The 16838-nt window shown below is 36.4% G+C and overlaps 1 protein-coding gene across 1 annotated transcript in view; it reads right to left on the bottom strand.

Annotated features, from left to right (window-relative positions):
* The window catches only part of LOC145669578 (uncharacterized), a 632206-nt gene extending 619307 nt beyond the window's left edge, over positions 1-12899 (bottom strand). Inside the window, exon 1 of the mRNA XM_081737789.1 lies at positions 12584-12899. The gene's annotated coding sequence lies outside the window, so the exon portion shown is untranslated. The remainder of the gene's footprint in view (positions 1-12583) is intronic.
* Between the last annotated feature and the right edge of the window lie 3939 nt (positions 12900-16838).

Here is a 16838-nt window from a genome sequence, read left to right as displayed (position 1 = left end):
CCGTTTCCTCCCACTTTTGCATCCCAGCAATTCTTCCATCACCATTCATTTACCTTTGTCATAAATCTCTCTTAGCCTAAAGGCCATAACTGTGTGACGTTAAACTCAAATACAGTAAAATCCTTAAAACTCAGCTCGATAACCCGGCAGTCCTGATAACTCTGCAACACCCTGATAGGGCGAAAAAACCTATACGTAGACTCATTTAAGGTCATTGCTGGGTATTTTTCTGAAATGTACCTATATTATCAGGTAAATAAAATATAGTGTCTGGGTGCAGTCCCTCACATTCTGTTTTTGTATTCTAGAGTAAAACTTCCTAAAAGAAAGTCCGCCTGTGGGTCTGTGATTGACCAAGCAATAAATATAGGTAGCAAAATATACTAGATTTGGTGAGAAAACCTCTTAATTGGTAACCTCGTGCAGCAAAACAGTAGCTCTGAGCTATGACCATCAAACGTTATATGTTTTTAGAAAATTCATGGTTAAAATGTGTAAATGGAAGGTGTATGAATATATACAAACGTTCATCATCTCTCTGTTACTGTCTCTTTGTGCATATATATGTAAATCTCTCTCTCTCTCTACATGTACAGTATATATACATATATGCGCAGCGTGAGACTGATATGATATGAAATGACTGCTAAAAGCACATTCATTACAGAATCTCAGATGATGGTTGTTTTCCAGTTATGTGTATATGTAGGTGAGCTAATAGTAAATGGAATTGCCACTCGTGAAGAGCAGTGCAATTAATAGGAATTAATACAACCCACAATCCACAGACGACAAATAGGTAACTTGGTTACTGTCCTAGATTTTATTGCAGTGAACAATTAAACGTATGTAGTGTATATTGCTTATCCTTTTTTGATGGTGGATGGAGTTGGGAATCTACCAAATAAACATCAATAGTCACGAGGGGCGGGTGCATCCTCACAGAGGGGCCACCGTGTCCGGACACTCCCTCAAAATAAACTTTGGAACTCGACATATACAGAGTCCGCTAGAAAAATGTATTCAATCTTTGTCATCCTGTATCAATTTACTTGCATTGAATATTGTTCTGAAATTTAAGTATGTTGTAGTATGGTTTTTTGCTCAAAAGATGTCGGTACTGTCAGAGATAAGAAAATGGCAGGAGCACGCTTGGAGCTCGAGCGGCGTAAGTACATTTTGAGTGTTTTATCAGGTTTCGGAATGCGATCAGTGTTGACAGATTGGGAGATTTTTTTTTAAAGTAACCTCTCTACCAAAATTTCAAATTGGGCCACACGCTACTTTTGGGCTACTTCTAATTTTCAACAGGTTGTAACTCTTAAGAATCCGCTACCTTCTTATTTTCATATACGAAATCACAAATTATTAGTTTCATATATACACAATAAAATTTTTTACTGTTGGGTATTCTATTCACATTGAACAATAGTTTTTCTTTTGTTTTAGTACTTTTTTATCTCTTGTTTTAGTACAAGAGATGCTTTAGTACTTTTTCATCTCTTATTTTAGTACATGAGATATTTTAGTACTTTTCCATCTCTTGTTTTAGTACTTTTCATCTTTTGATTTACTACTTTTCCTCTTACGCTCCATACACCAAGCGAAGCGTCGTTTGGCATTTACTTGCGTGATGTGTGGCTTGTGAGCCGCTGGACCATGAAATCCAAGTTTTCTCACCTCACTCCTAACTGTCATAGTACTTGGAGTGGATCCTGATGCAGTTTGGAATTCCTGTGTGATAGTCTGGATAGATGTCTGCCTATTATATTTTACGACTCTCTTCAACTGTCGGTGGTCTCTGTCAGTCAACAGACGAGGTTGGCCTGTACGCGTTTGTGCTGTAGGTCCACTTCACTATAACATCAGACACAGTGGACCTAGGGTTGTTTAGGAGTGTGGAAATCTCTCGTACAGACTTCTGGCACAAGTGACAGCCAATCACCTGACCATGTTCGAAGTCGGTGAGTTCCGCGGAGCGCCCCATTCTGCTTTCTCACGATGTCTAATGACTTCTGAGGTCGCTGATAATGAGTACCTGGCAGTAGGTGGCAGCACAATGCACCTAATATGAAAAACGTATGTTTTCGGAGGTGTCCCGATACTTTTGATCACATACTGTATATTCTCCATGGACGGAAATAGATTAACGAGACATCAATACTCTTGAAATCGGTGATGATTGTCAAGTTTTTTTAAAGCGGAAAATTCATGTAGTTAGTGCTGCAAGAACTTGTGATTTTAAAAAAATACTCAAAGAAAAGGAAATCGTGCTCTGGTATTTTTTTAAAAAAGAAAATACTTATCGGTAAAGAAGTAAAGTACGAAATGAGAAACAATAATCTTGGGAAACGTTTCACACAAAATAACCAGAAAATAAAATTGTTATGTATCATTACATTCCTTAGAAGGTGATGACTTAAAGTCATAATACAAATAGTAAATCCTCATAATAAGATGTAAACACTGATATTATGTTGAAAAAAAGTGAGTGACATATAATTGTTTCATTACATATATTGTAATTAATATAACGTGGGTAATTCAAGACCAAAAAGAAAATTTCTTTGCAATGCTTTAGGTTGTCATTAGCGAATATAGCCTAATTCCTTCTTGTTAACCTTTGGATACCCATGATAGCGTTTAACTCCGGATTCGCAACAGGGGTATAGGTGTATCCGAATACAAATTTTTGCAATTAGAAACATTCTTATTTGTGGCATCGATAATACTGGTATGTTAGTTTATATTAGGTTGTGCTTTGTTAGGTTACGTTTGTTTTGTTAGTGTAGGTTAGTTTAGTGTAAGTTTAAGTAGGTTAAGTTAGCGAAACGGAAATTTGTTTATACGCGATAGAAGTCTATTAATTTCGTGATATTTTTGTGGCAGGCAAGGTTACAATATTGGAATATGAATGCAACATTGCCATGACATATTGCAATAGGCTCTAATATTACATGTTATTTATTTTGCTCTTTACAATAATAAAATACAAGAATAAACTACTTGAAACAAATATCATAACATAGATACCCAAGGGGGTACAAATGTAGCCCAGGGTAGTTTTAGCCACATACGTAAGCAGATCACCTTATAATATAATTATTATTAAGGAAATAAGTTTCCTTACAGTCCGGCCCACAATGTATAAAACGTTAATCAACTTCGGGTGTGTGGCAATATATACATTAAACATATGCATGGGGTACTCTGGTTCACGGAAACCAATTTCTTCTTTCTTCGCAAGTACTGCTTTCAGCAGTAATTTTATACACATTTACTTATAAGAATCATCTGTCTACTTTAACCAAATGCACATAACCATTGGATGTAAGTCTAGAAAGTTCATTTCATTTCCTTTTTCTATTCTATGCATTTAAAAAGAAATAAAATTTAACAAATTACTATTAGCAATTAAATATTAAAGCTATATACATTTTTGTTTGTATATAATTTAGACACACACTGTCATCTTTTAGTCACTGAGTTCACGCAAGAAGTTAAATTTTCAGTTTTAATCAATGTGATATTTTCTTCTATTAGATTCAGTTTCTTGCGAACAGAAAATTGTTTGTTGGTTGTTTAGTTTCGAGTTTATCGTCTCTTCAGCATCGAGGCTCTCTGAAACGTGGATCTACAGCTTAAGATTGGACTCGAACGAATGAACTCTTACCAGAAATCGAACCTAATTCTCCTGAACCAAAATTGTAACTATTTTACCACAATGCATCACTAGGAACTTGGTGTACTACATAAAGTCAAAAGTCACAACTTGCACACTGAGAAAAATTCGTTTTCCGGATAGCGGTATACTACAGAACTTACAAATGTAACATATGATTTTACGTACGCCACATACCATTTTTTTCTTAGTGCAGTCTAAACCAATACTGATGCCTATGATTGCTGGTGTGCTAACCACATAACTATATGAACTTTTTATAGATCGTATAGAACTGATTTAAACTTGTACTTCGTGCAATAAATAAACTACCTTTCCGTGCAATATATAAACTTCCATGCCGTGCAATACGTAAACTTCCTCACCGTGCAATACAGAACCTTCCTCGCTGTGTATTGCAGGTGTGAAAACATACGCTTCCTCGAAGAGTATTACCTTATTCCCTTTCACAAACGAACAATAAACACAGAATATAAATGTATGAAGACGGAAAGTTTATAAACTACTAACAAAAGGTTCCAAATTTTACTCCAAACAATATTTTGAGTTTCTGCTTCTTCGCCTTTCATATTTATATTACTTGAAGACATTGGCAAACGAAATTCAAACACCTCGTATATATTTCTTAATGAACCACACAACTCCACTCCTTTTCCTTCACTTTTAGCGTTAATGTTATAAAAATGTGCAGAAATATGTGTTTAATTATAATTTGAAGCAAAACGTTTAAGTATGAAATTTCAAATATCTCTAACTTTAAGACTTTCGGGAGATGTGGGCATTAATACCTTAGTATACAGCGATACTTTGTTGTAAAATGAATAGTGAACCCCCAATGCCGTTTAAAGTGCAAAGTTTTTGTCTCCATCGGAATGAGACGTGAAAAGAGAATAAATAAAATGTTCAAAAATGATCAAGGTTAGGGTTAAATCAACAGTTTCCAGGATTAGGAAGTCGTGGTCCGCAATATATATAAATGCTTCCTTTCGGAGTTAGAGGCTGTGTTATGGAAGTACCGTAAGATTCGGAAACATGGATATTTATACAGGGCACATATTAGTTCCTAAATGAAGTTTTGACCCGACTACGGTAGGTACCATAGTATTGGAGTTATGGATATTTACATTTGTTCTTTCATATTCTCGGCAGCCTATAACTCTGAAAGGAAGCATTTGTGCATCTAGGTTGGTCTATACTTTTCATCTTTTCTTGGTATCAGCATTTACCTCCCAAATGTTGTCGTTGTTTTCAAACACTATATATATATATATATATATATATATATATATATATATATATATATATATATATATATACATGTATATATATATATGTATAGATATATATACACAGTTACCTAACAGATTGTTTCTATTTTGCTTGTGTTCTGCTAATGATAACACCCATACTGCTAACGTATTGTTTGTAATTTATGAAAGTTGTTAGCGTTTAATGAAATACAAATGTTCAGATATGAGACATATAACACTCGATGTATCTTATTGATCTTAACTAAATGCTATTCATAAGTGTAAAAGCACATGAGCTGAAGTAAATGATATTCATGCGTGTAAAAGCTTATGACCTGAAATAAATTATATTCATGCGTGTAAAAGCTCATGAGCTGAAGTAAATGATATTCATGAGTGTAAACGCTCATGAGCTGAACTAAATGATTCATGAATGTAAAAGCTCATGAGTTGACGTAAATAATATTCATGCGTGTAAAAGCCCATGAGCTGAAGTAAATGGTATTCATGAGTTTAAACGCTCATGAGCTGAACTACATGATATTCATGCGTGCGTGAGCTGAACTAAACGATGTTCATGCATTCGTTTTGAGAAAATGAAAAGAATAACAAGTTGTAAACTTTAGAATTGAAGCTTTACGAAAACCATGTCATTGGTTGAGGTAAAACTGATGTTAAAATATGCTCTTATTAATCTCTTTACTGTGATACCAGCAAGACAACAGCACATAGTAGTATAGTTAATGACATGTAGCCAAACATTCTCATTAGCATTAAATTTTAATTTACATTTAAAATAAAATATTGGGCAAATATAAGTCATATACCGGTTGATAGATCGCGGTTGAGTGAAATAAGATAACATGCTTCATAGCAGTGGCGAACCTAGTCTGGGACTGGGGAGCTTAGTCCCCCTTCCCAGTTTATCGAGAGACAAAAATAATTAAAGCTATTTTTTTTATACTTCTGAAGTTTATAGTAAGTATTACCTCGTATTCTTTATCGGAATTTCGCGGTATCTCAGTAGTAGAGCGATCGCCTCTTTTGCATGGGTCCCTGGTTTGATTTCTGCTTGCTCCAAGTGAACTTTGTGGTGGGCAAACATTGTGTGTGTGTGGGGGGGGGTTCTTGGGGTTCTCCCTTTTCCTCTCACTTTATTTATTCCGCAATTCCACTCATTTCTCATCCTCACTGTCTCCTTTAGCCTACTCGGATTAACCGTGGGACATAAAACAAATACTGTATTTCGTTCCATTTTTTTATTGCGAAATTTTTTGAAATAGGCTTTTAGACATAGTTTCAATTACATTTTTTTCTGTTATGCAATGTGTAAAACGATACTTGAGGTCCACAACGTTAAGATCCAAACTAGCCATATAATATGCATCGGGAAAGAGTAAAGTTGAAAACTTCTGCAGAATTCATGAAAGATTGTACATTTTATGATAGTCGGGTTCCCTCGTTTTTTAACTTCTAGATCCGCTGCTGCTGCAGAGTAAATTGCCATATGTAGTTTCGGAGAAAAATACCGTAAAATAGGATAATTTCGTCTTTGGGGTTTCCTCGGGTTTCTCCCGTTTCCTCCCACTTCCTTCATTCCACCATTTCACTCATCTCTCATCATCACCGTCTCCTTTAACCTAAGCGGCATAACCGTGGGACGTTGAACTTAAAAATTTCAGTTCATTTCATTTCGTCTTTGGGGATAATTCTCATTCGAACGATAGATGACCCTATAAGCATTTATAGCAGAGTATTGCAGAATCTTCATGCAAATACCTATACTACTGCGACACAGAGGAGGAAGAGTGGCAAAAAGATTGTTCCTTGTTAAGGTATTGAGTCATGGCAAATGGGAAATGCTAGTGATAAAAGTGGCTATACAGAGGAATCGTCCAATGAAGGTGTCTGTACAAATATGAATACAGCTCGTACAGGGGACCAGGCCCGTAGCCAGCCCAAAAATGTAGGGGGGTCGGCTGAAGTTAGGGGGCTCTATTCAACCATGTGATAGTTCATAATCATATTATAGTTTATTTGCAAGTCTACGTTGAAAATTTTAGGGCCCCCTCCTAGACTCCCTGGATACGGGCCTGCAGGGGACAAGATTGGCTTCAGTGTGTTTCACGTTGAAAATGGGTTTGTGGAGTATGCAACAAGAGAACCAAGGGCCAACACTACATGTGTGAGCTGTGTGACGATGATCTTTTAAACTGGCCATGCTGATGTGTATTGTCTGTGACTGATCTCTATTGTCCATGTGTACTGTGTACAGACCCATTTACAAGTACAGCATTCCCTCTATTAATGTTTTCGCTTGTAATCTTATTGTCGCCTATATTTGTAGAGTAGACCTATAAGTAAGTCAGTAACTTTTTCTTGTACCGTAGGTAATAGTAATTTACAAGGGCGCCCATCAGAGGGGCAAGGTGAGGCGCTTTCCCTCCCCCCTTAAGAGTAAATTGTACTTGGGAATATCGAAAACCCAATAAAATTTTTACATTAGTTACAGAAAAATTTGAAAATATATTTGAAACGTCGCCTATACTTGCCCCCCTTAGAAACTACAACATGGGGGCCCTTGGTAATTTATAATAGTCTCTACAGTGTCTTTTCTATTATTTTGCATGACAATGTTACCTCGTTTTGTTACCAACGTACTCACATATGACCAACTTACCCCATTATACGGATTAACTTCGTCACTAAAAGGCTGAAATATTTAACCCACCGAATAATATGAAAGTGTCAATCTTTCTTTGGCAGATTTGTAAGAAGCAATATGTGGCTCGGACCTAAAATGTGTGTCGTCAATCGTCGCAGATTTCCCTTGACAGACAGGAGTATTCCGAAATCAAGTTGAAGTTGCCCTTCTGACAGTACTTTTCCATCGGTGAACTGTGCCTTTTGTTACTAATAATCAGTGGCGTATTTAAGGGAGCCCCGAAATTTTATTTACTATATTAAAGTAAATGAAATATCTTGCAGAATTTTTACATTTCCAGAATTAAAAATAGCAAAGCACCCCCCCGCCCGAGACAAAATCTAAATACGGTACTGCTAATAATAAAACTCACTTTTTAAAAAGAATGCTACAAGAAGTATTTGCTTGTTTATTTATTTGTTAAGTAGAGATATACAGTGTTAACTATGCTGCGTTTTTATCTATTTTAATTGTCGTTACCTAACAGACATTATCATTTAGGCACTCGTCGCTGCGCTTCGAAGAACTGCTATGTGACATTTTTGTCGAAAATGAGTTATGTCGTGCAAATAAATCTGAAAGATCTCAGGCGGCGTCCCTTACAATGTGATAAGTGAATATTCAATTGCTTCGCCACAACAATGGAAAAATAAAAGATTGAAACAAAAGGCTTCAGGTTCTCATCACGTACGTATTGATTAAAGTATACAAATCCTCTATGTGCTTATAAAGGCGCAAAAGGTTCTACACAAACACAAAAATAGTAATATAATATTGTTGAAGCAAGCTACAACAATATCCATTGCATAATATATGCAGAACCAATTTTTGTTATATTTTGCAAGTGTTTCCGTGTACTATATTTGGCAAAATTTTATGAGTTTGGAATTTTTTTTTTTTTTTTTTGCTTCTCCTGAAAAGTTGTGGTTTCAGCACATAGCGGTTCTTCGACGTACAGCGACGACATACTACTTTTAAAAAGCAAAAACGAAAATTTCAATACGTTTGTAAACATAAGAAAACCGAATGGAACGTAACTATTGTACAAGAGTTGGGAGAACGTTTAATAGTTTTAACGCCGATGAATTGGTGTACTGACAAAGAGAAGTAACATTCTATTTTCAACTTAAAAGGCTTCGCCGACCTCGTTAACTTTCTTTTTACCAATACAAGGTAACTCAATTCTTCCAGCGTCTGTTTTTGTGAAAAAAATTAATAGAAATATTTTAGTAAAGGACTGGATTTCCTATATGTTCTCTTTTGTAATAAATATCAAATCCTTTAGTATTTTTTAAATTAATATTCTACAGTAAGTGTTATTTCAGTTTAGATTAGAGGTAGTTCTCCTTTACCTTGTTAAGTGCTAGGCCCTATTTCCTTCTAGAGGTCTGCACGGGCCAGAATTTTTAGCCTGGGCCCAGCTCGGCCCATAACTTTCTAATAATTGACTCCCGGCCGGAGTCCGAAACATGTTTTAGCATTTAGTCTCGAGCCCAGCCCGAGCTCGTGTGATAATCATCAAATGAGCCTGAAATAACCCTTGAATTACAGGAACTTAATAATTAACGCAAAATTGTATTTTTATTTACAGCAATTAGATGTTTAATTTACAGTTGTACTTTAAAAGTTTCCCAGAAAGGACGATTTTAAAAATATCTTTGTACAGCGGGGGACACTTCTAAATGGTACAGCCATATTGAGATTTACGGCTAAGGTGTACCATTTAGAAGTGTCCCCCGCTGTACAGTATATTTACAAAGTTAGGCCCGAAAAATATGGTTGTGTATTTAAAAATTTACAGCCCGAACCCGACCCGAGCCCGAACTGGTATATGCATTGTAGGCCCGAGTCTGGCCCACAGGCCGGGTCGGGTTTAGGCCGAAGGGCTCGGCCCGAGCCCATGCAGTCCTCTACCCCCTTCGTATACCCTATATGGTTTATCCCTTTCCGTTTATTGGTCATACATGTGTGTTATCTTACCCCTTCTGCGTTTTCACATATAGCATTTAAATCTAAAATGTTCAATACTACTACTACTACTACTACTACTACTACTACTACTACTACTACTACTAATAATAATAATAATATAATTTACTGTTACTAAAATAAGTTCTTGAAGTCCTTGTTGAACAATAAAGTAGATTTTTGTAACAAATTTTGATTATTTTGTAAAGTAATTTAATTTACATAATTGTTTTCTTTTCAGTAACGTAGAACTCTTGAGTAGAGTACTAAAACAAAGTATCAGACATCTAGCATCTGTGTTCCTAAAGCTAAATTATGATTTGTCATTACCTAGTATCAAAATATGCCACATCCATTTCGCTTAGTTTCGAGTAATCTCGCAAAACATGCAGTGAAGCTCTATATACACGCGTACAAAGTCCCATATTTGGACTAGTTTTTAGTACGATAATATTAAGCTTTTAAACAAAATTCTGTTACCATGGAATTCCCTTAGATCAAAGATACAACAAGCGATATATAACTCAGTTTCGGTAAAAAAAAAAAAAATGGTAAAAAATTTCGGCTTTTGACATTAGGCGCTTCATTTTCTAGTTTGTTTCTACCACTGACTAACTCTCTCTTTTTCTCGTCTTTCACTCCCTCTCGTCCAGGGGGGGATGCCTCCACATTTTGAGAACCATTGGTATAGATTAAGCTATTACGCAATCAGGTAACTAAATCATCCTTCTTGGTATATTACGTATTATTTTTGGTATGGGATGTTCTTGGCATGTTAAAAATTATAAACACAGAGTTGACAAAAGAGCTGTAATATTTGTATTTTGCAAAAACAACTAAAATTAGACAAACCTTGAAATAAAATTATTGGAATAACAGTACGTTAAGATGCACTATATGTAATATTTCCACATGAATAGATTTGAAGATGATCCACTTTTTCAGCCCTCTACGCTGTTATAATAATGTTACATTAGTTTCATTAGCGCCTTACGATATGAAGAACAAGATAGAAATTAATCCAATGTTCTCGGGATTGCTGCCAGAGTGAGTGTTGCTGTGCTGAGCTTTCGTTACCATACAGCGGCAACACCTTCAGAGCTCTGAAGATGTTGCCGCTGTATGGTAACGAAAGCTCAGCACAGCAACACTCACTCTGGCAGCAATCCCGAGAACATGGGATTAATAGTAGACGCCAGCAAAGCTTCAAGATCATAAGATAGAAATTGTATTTATTGTATGTTACCTGCAAATACTTGTGTGGTAACCTAGTTACAGTCATCTTACAAAGTGGCACGCTACAACCTCCAGTAAGGCAAAAGGGCAACAACGGTCTTCATGCGATCAGTGACTATTTGAGATTACAACAATATTTTACAAGGGGCCGCGGAGGCTCAGTGGTTCAGCGTTCACCTCTGGTGCATGGGATTCTGGGTTCAATTCCAACTCCGGCAAGTAAACTTTGTTGTGGACAAACACCGTGTGTGTGGATTTTGTCTGGATTATCCCGTTTCCTTCCACTTTATTGATTCCACCATTGTATTCATTTCAGATCATCACCGTCTTCTTTAGCCTATTCAGCATAATCGTGGAACGTAAAACTCAAATATTGCCCAAAGATGAATATTATAGAATCGATAACTGCCACTAAAGTAGATAAATGGTAGGTATAAGTGATGTAAATTTACATATGTAGTAGTCTTCATACGTACATAATCTACATGAACATGTTTTAAAAACGTATCATCATCGTAAAAATTTATATTGTACAGTAATAAACATATGTAACCTACCAAGCAGAAAATGAAATTAAATTTTTGAGTTTTACGTCCTACGATTATGTCGTCTAGGCTAAAGGAGATGGTGATAATGAGAAATGAATGATAATGGTGGAATGAAGAAAGTGCGAGGTAACGGGAGAGCCCCAAGAACCCGACGCACACGGTGTTTGTCCACCACAACGTTCACTTGGTGGGGGCTTGGAGGATCGGACCCGGGGCCCCTAGCACCAGAGGTGAACGCTCTTCCACTGAGGAGGTGTAGCCCAAATATTAAACTCCTAATTGTTTTATTCAGTATGAAAATATCCAGTATGAGGCATGTATGAAACATCAGATCATATTACTCCGAACAAAATGAGGCGCTTAAAAATAAATTTTCATCTAAAATTTTGCAGAAAATGAAGAATAAAAATGTTTTTTTTACGTCGTCAAAAAATCATGTCATCTTTGACAATTTGCTTCAGTTGATAGTTCTTTTTTTTCAATTCTCCTCGAATGCATTGGTAATTTACCCTCTGTACAACATAATATATGTAAAACTGAAATCTGTCAGTTTAACGTTAAAAAATTATGTTTGTTATACTAAAGGATACGGATGATTAAGGCAAGTGAATGATGATGAATAAAATGGTGGAATTAACATGTAAAAGGAAATAGGAGAATACCGAGAAAACCCACGGAAAGAATATTGTCTACGTACCACGATGTGTTAACAAGAATTTTAGGAATGATCAAAAAAAGAATAAAAAAGTTGCGATCTAAGCCAATATTTAGTTCTTGGATCAGTGGTAAAAAAATTTTAAACGACCCCTAAATCGAGTTTTCGTATTTTTTTAGAGGAATAAGCACATCATACTGAGTTAACTAATAGTTTAGGTTTGACTACACTATATGTAGTTCTCCAGATATAGCCTAAGGCCTACAAGAAAATTTTTGATTGAAATGTATTGGGCCTGTTGATCCATAAATGATACACTGTTAAAGTAACAGACTGTGTCCATTATTGTTTGGATTTCTCTTAAGAGTGACACACAAACTCTTAACAATGACACAAGTGATTTAAGTATGACACACTTGCTACTCGCAACACTAAGGAGACTCTTAACTGAAAAAAAAACTTTACTAAAATGAAAGTAGACAAATGTCATGTAACATCTAAGTATGACAATTACGTCTAATTCGTGTAGCATAAACTTACCGTTTTATAGTTACAATTTTGCTGTAATGTTGTACTTGCAACTTTGACGCTAGAATATTGGTGATGATGACACTGATAGCAAAGAAGATAAGCTGTCAATAATTCTTTTTCAGTTCTTCCATCACCATCCATTGCTTGATAAAAAAAAAAAAAAAAACGACGCGCGCGGGAGTTAGTGTTCTGTTTGGAAGAAACCCCGAACTCTCGGCTCTAACACCCGACGCTGCCCGATGCAAACACACGACTGAACACAACGCGACGCCGCTTTCAAGTTCAGCTAAGCCAATCTCTCTTTCTCTCTCTCTCTCTCTCTCTGAGTGTGTGAGTCTCGTCTCTGCTGCGTACAAGTCTCTCCTATCTTCAATTTAGTCAGTGAGCTGACTGTTCTTTTGGGTCTTCTGTTATAGGTATTTTATGCGGAGTTGGCGCAATGGTGCGTGTATAAATAAGAAAATCTTTTCAAAATGCCGTGTATCTGTAGTAGAATAATGTTCATTAAAAAGTAAACTGTAAAATTACAATATCTATAAAGCAAAAAAAAAAAAAAAAAAAAAAAAACAAATTATGTGTCCTCTTTATTATTCTAATTGAATGAGAACAATTTAATTAAAAAGAAAATATCAACAAATGTCAATTAGCTCCAGGCGAATTTAGATACCAAATTGTTTTACACAAAACTTCACTACTCTGTGATCCGATGTAACCAAAAGTATAGCTTGTATATCTATGATAAGTGTTGTTCGATGCTGGATATCTAATGAAGCAAAATATCTTCCCAGTTTGGAGTTTAACTCCCCTTTCATATCGAAATGAAATGAAAAAATGAAATCTTTGAGTTTTACGTCCCACGGTTATGCCGGTTAGACTAAAGGAGACGGTGATGATGAGTAATGAATGAAATGGCGGAATGAAGAAAATGGGAGAACCCCGAGAAAACCCACGCACACGGTGTTTGTCCACCACAAAGTTCACTTCGCGCGGGCTGGGATCGAACCCGGAACCCCAAGCACCAGAGATGAACGCTCTACCACTGAGCCACCGCGGCCCCTTTCATATCGAGGCTATACGAAAACTTTTACATTCAGCTTAAGAGGCCTCATCCCGGCGAAATTAAAATACCGCTAATTTTACAGTAATTATGTGATATCTTTAAATAGATAAAAGATAATCGAGAAATGGAACAAGAGCTTGATAGACAATATTATTTTACATGAGATACAGTTATCACGACTCACTTATCTCCTTTCAATTTCCAGCCATTTAGAAAATCAGCATTAATTTTTGAGTTTCTAAATGGCTGCAAAACTGAAAACTACTAGGTGACTCGTAATAACGGTACCTCATGCAAAATAATATTGTCTAGGGCGCTCATGTTCCACACTTCGATTATCTTTTATCTATTTGAAAATATAATTACTGTAAAATTTACGATATTACTGTAAAATCCACATAATTACTGTAAAATTCACGGTATTTTAATTTTTTACTGATTAGGCCTCTTAATGAGAAATCTGAATGGCGTTATGTTGTACATAGAACTGTTCTCGTGCGTGAAAGGCTCAATACACCAACTGTATACAGCTGGAGTCACTGATGTTGTCCTGTAGTCCAGGTCTTTTGTGGTGAAAAACGGCTCCGCTTGGTTGAAATTTAACGTCTCTTTTCAACTTCGGAGCTATATGAGACGTGAAGCTAGAGTTTTATCATAGACTATAATCACCATTATTTGTTCAAATTGCAAGGCTCTTCTTGCGTGGATTGGGCCTAGGATTCTGTGCACCTAAGGCGCATGCGCTTGTTACTAGATGTGAGGAGAGGGCTGGTGTAAAACTGCATTTACTCTGAGGGTTGAGAGCTCCCTCGTGGCAAACCGGTTAGAATATGCGCATTTGGCGTGGGAGATTCGGGTTCGATTCCCGGCGGGAACTCATGTGGTTCGGATTCCACGTTAATCAGTAAGCCCACGTCTCATATAGCCTCGGTGCTGAACGGGACGTTAAACTCAAAATCAACTCAACTCTGATTGTTGATCTTGCCCCTAGAACTGTGCACCCACCAACTTCTTTGGATTTGTCCCCTATCGTTGTTCGGAATTTTCGTTAATGGTAGTGTCTGTCACTAACCTCGGTGTGAAATCTGTATTTACTTTGTAAAGGGTGCTAAGTTCAAATTCTGCTAAACGTTTTTACTTCGAAACATTTTGAAGCATAATTTAAAACATTCAGATTTTCATCAACAGTGTAAAGCGCTTGTAAGAAAAATGTGTGGAAATTTTTAAATCTGATCTTTCTCAAAAGTATGGTTTTCGATTTGATATCTCTTAAGCACCAAATATAGAAAAACGACGTAAAACACCAAACTGTCGGTGGGATAGCAAAATAAAATCATATAAATACTTATTCACTTTTACCAATCAATCACTTTCATGCCTAGAGGATATAACTGTGCGAAGTTAAACTAATTAAAATATTTTTTTACAGCAAACTTTTGCTTAAAGGATACTACACTAGAAAGAAGTGTCTAAGAGAAGGAGAAAGAACCATAAAGAGAAAGAAGTGTCAAGAAAAATTTTAGAAAAAATATACATAGGCAAGCAACATTGCAGTGTCGTTGTGCTGGTTGCATAACATTGCAGGTTGGTACGATTTAATTTATAGATTTGGGCCCGGAAATGATTCACGTTTCTCCATTTTCAGCTTTCGCTCTTAACTCGCAATACTTTCTTCTTCTTTTCAAATCATCAATCAGTTTTCTTCCACCTACTACTTGTTTTCCTTCCATCTTTCTTTCTATGGCTGTATGAAGAAGAAAATGTTTTTGCAAGATGTGTCCAATCCAATTGGCCTTCCTACTAAGGATGCTGGCTAAAATATCCTCCTCTCTCCTAACAGTGTTAAAACATCTTCGTCTCTTACTATATCCGTTCATATTATCTTCTACATCTTCCTTTAGCACCGTATTTCGAAAGTCTCTTAATATTTCTTCCTATTTTCCGTAATGTCTAAGTGTCAGAACCATACAGCTCAATACTCGAAATATACCTCAGTACTAGACCAGATTTTTTTTTAGTCCAATATTAAGGCTGCTAGTTACAGGGACGGATCCAGGACAGATTTCTGGGGGGGGGGGCGGTGGGTTCTAATACTGCTACTTAGAGTTGCTTTTAAGAACTCCAAACTCTCGGATTGGTTTTATTGTATATAAAATAACTTAGTTTCCTCTTCTGTGTGTGTGTGTGTGGGGGGGGGGGTGATTGCCCAGATTATCTCCTGGATCTGCCTCTGGCTAGTTAATAGTTTTCTTTTCTTGTTGAATGTATCTTTGCCTACGGCAATTCTTGACCTGATCTCTTTGGTACAGCATGCGTCTCTCGTCAAAATATTTCCTAGATAATTGAAATGATGAACCTCTTCGAGTTCTCTTTGTTCTACACTGTTCTACGGGTGTATTTCCACGGGGTATTCTCATGACTTTTGAATTTTTGTGTTGATTTACATTAAATAATATTTCTCAGCATCAACTAACTTATCCATCATCTGTAGTCCTTCTTCGATTCTAGCTATTATATAATAGCAGTGTCATCTGCATGCCTGACCTTGTTAGTGATTCGCCTTTCAATCTTGAAGACTCGAATTCTCATTAATGCATCCTTCATTAAACTTTCACTGTAAATGTTGAAGAATTGGGTTGACATACTATATCCTTGTCTGACTCCTCTTCCAAACTTCACACTATTGGTTTCTCCTTGATTCAATAGCAGCTTCACTCGTTTCCCTATATACAGGTTGAGAATGAATCGTTGGTCTCACCAGTTGACCCCCGATTTCTTTAAGTGTTTTCAGAAATTTAGTCCAATTGACCCGGTCGACTCATCAGTGTACGCCCAATAATGTTTAAAGTGTGGGAAATAAGGCAGACAGTTTTATGATTACTGCATTTCTCTACTAGCTTTTTCTTGGACAATTGAACCATTGTAACATTAAGAATTTTTTTAGCCATTCTCCACTTAGGTAGATCATGTTAATAAGTGAGGTAATTACTTTCATCGCACTGTTTCCTAACGCGTTGAGCCAATCTGCTGGTATGTCGACGTCTCCAGTGGCGTTCCTCGTTCCCATGCCTTTGAGGGCATGTACTACTTCACTAATCAATATATTAGGTCCTCTTTCTTCATCATCCGTCTCTTCTTCGATCGCAATATCTTCGGAACGGTTCTTCTGATGATGCAGATCTTTATGTATACCTAATGATTCTT

This window comes from Thermobia domestica, chromosome 14 (assembly GCF_964235325.1).
Source record: "Thermobia domestica chromosome 14, izTheDome1.hap1.1, whole genome shotgun sequence".
Classification (NCBI taxonomy): domain Eukaryota; kingdom Metazoa; phylum Arthropoda; class Insecta; order Zygentoma; family Lepismatidae; genus Thermobia; species Thermobia domestica.
The sequence above is the reverse complement of the archived record's forward strand: the minus strand, read 5'-3'. Positions and strand labels throughout refer to the sequence as shown.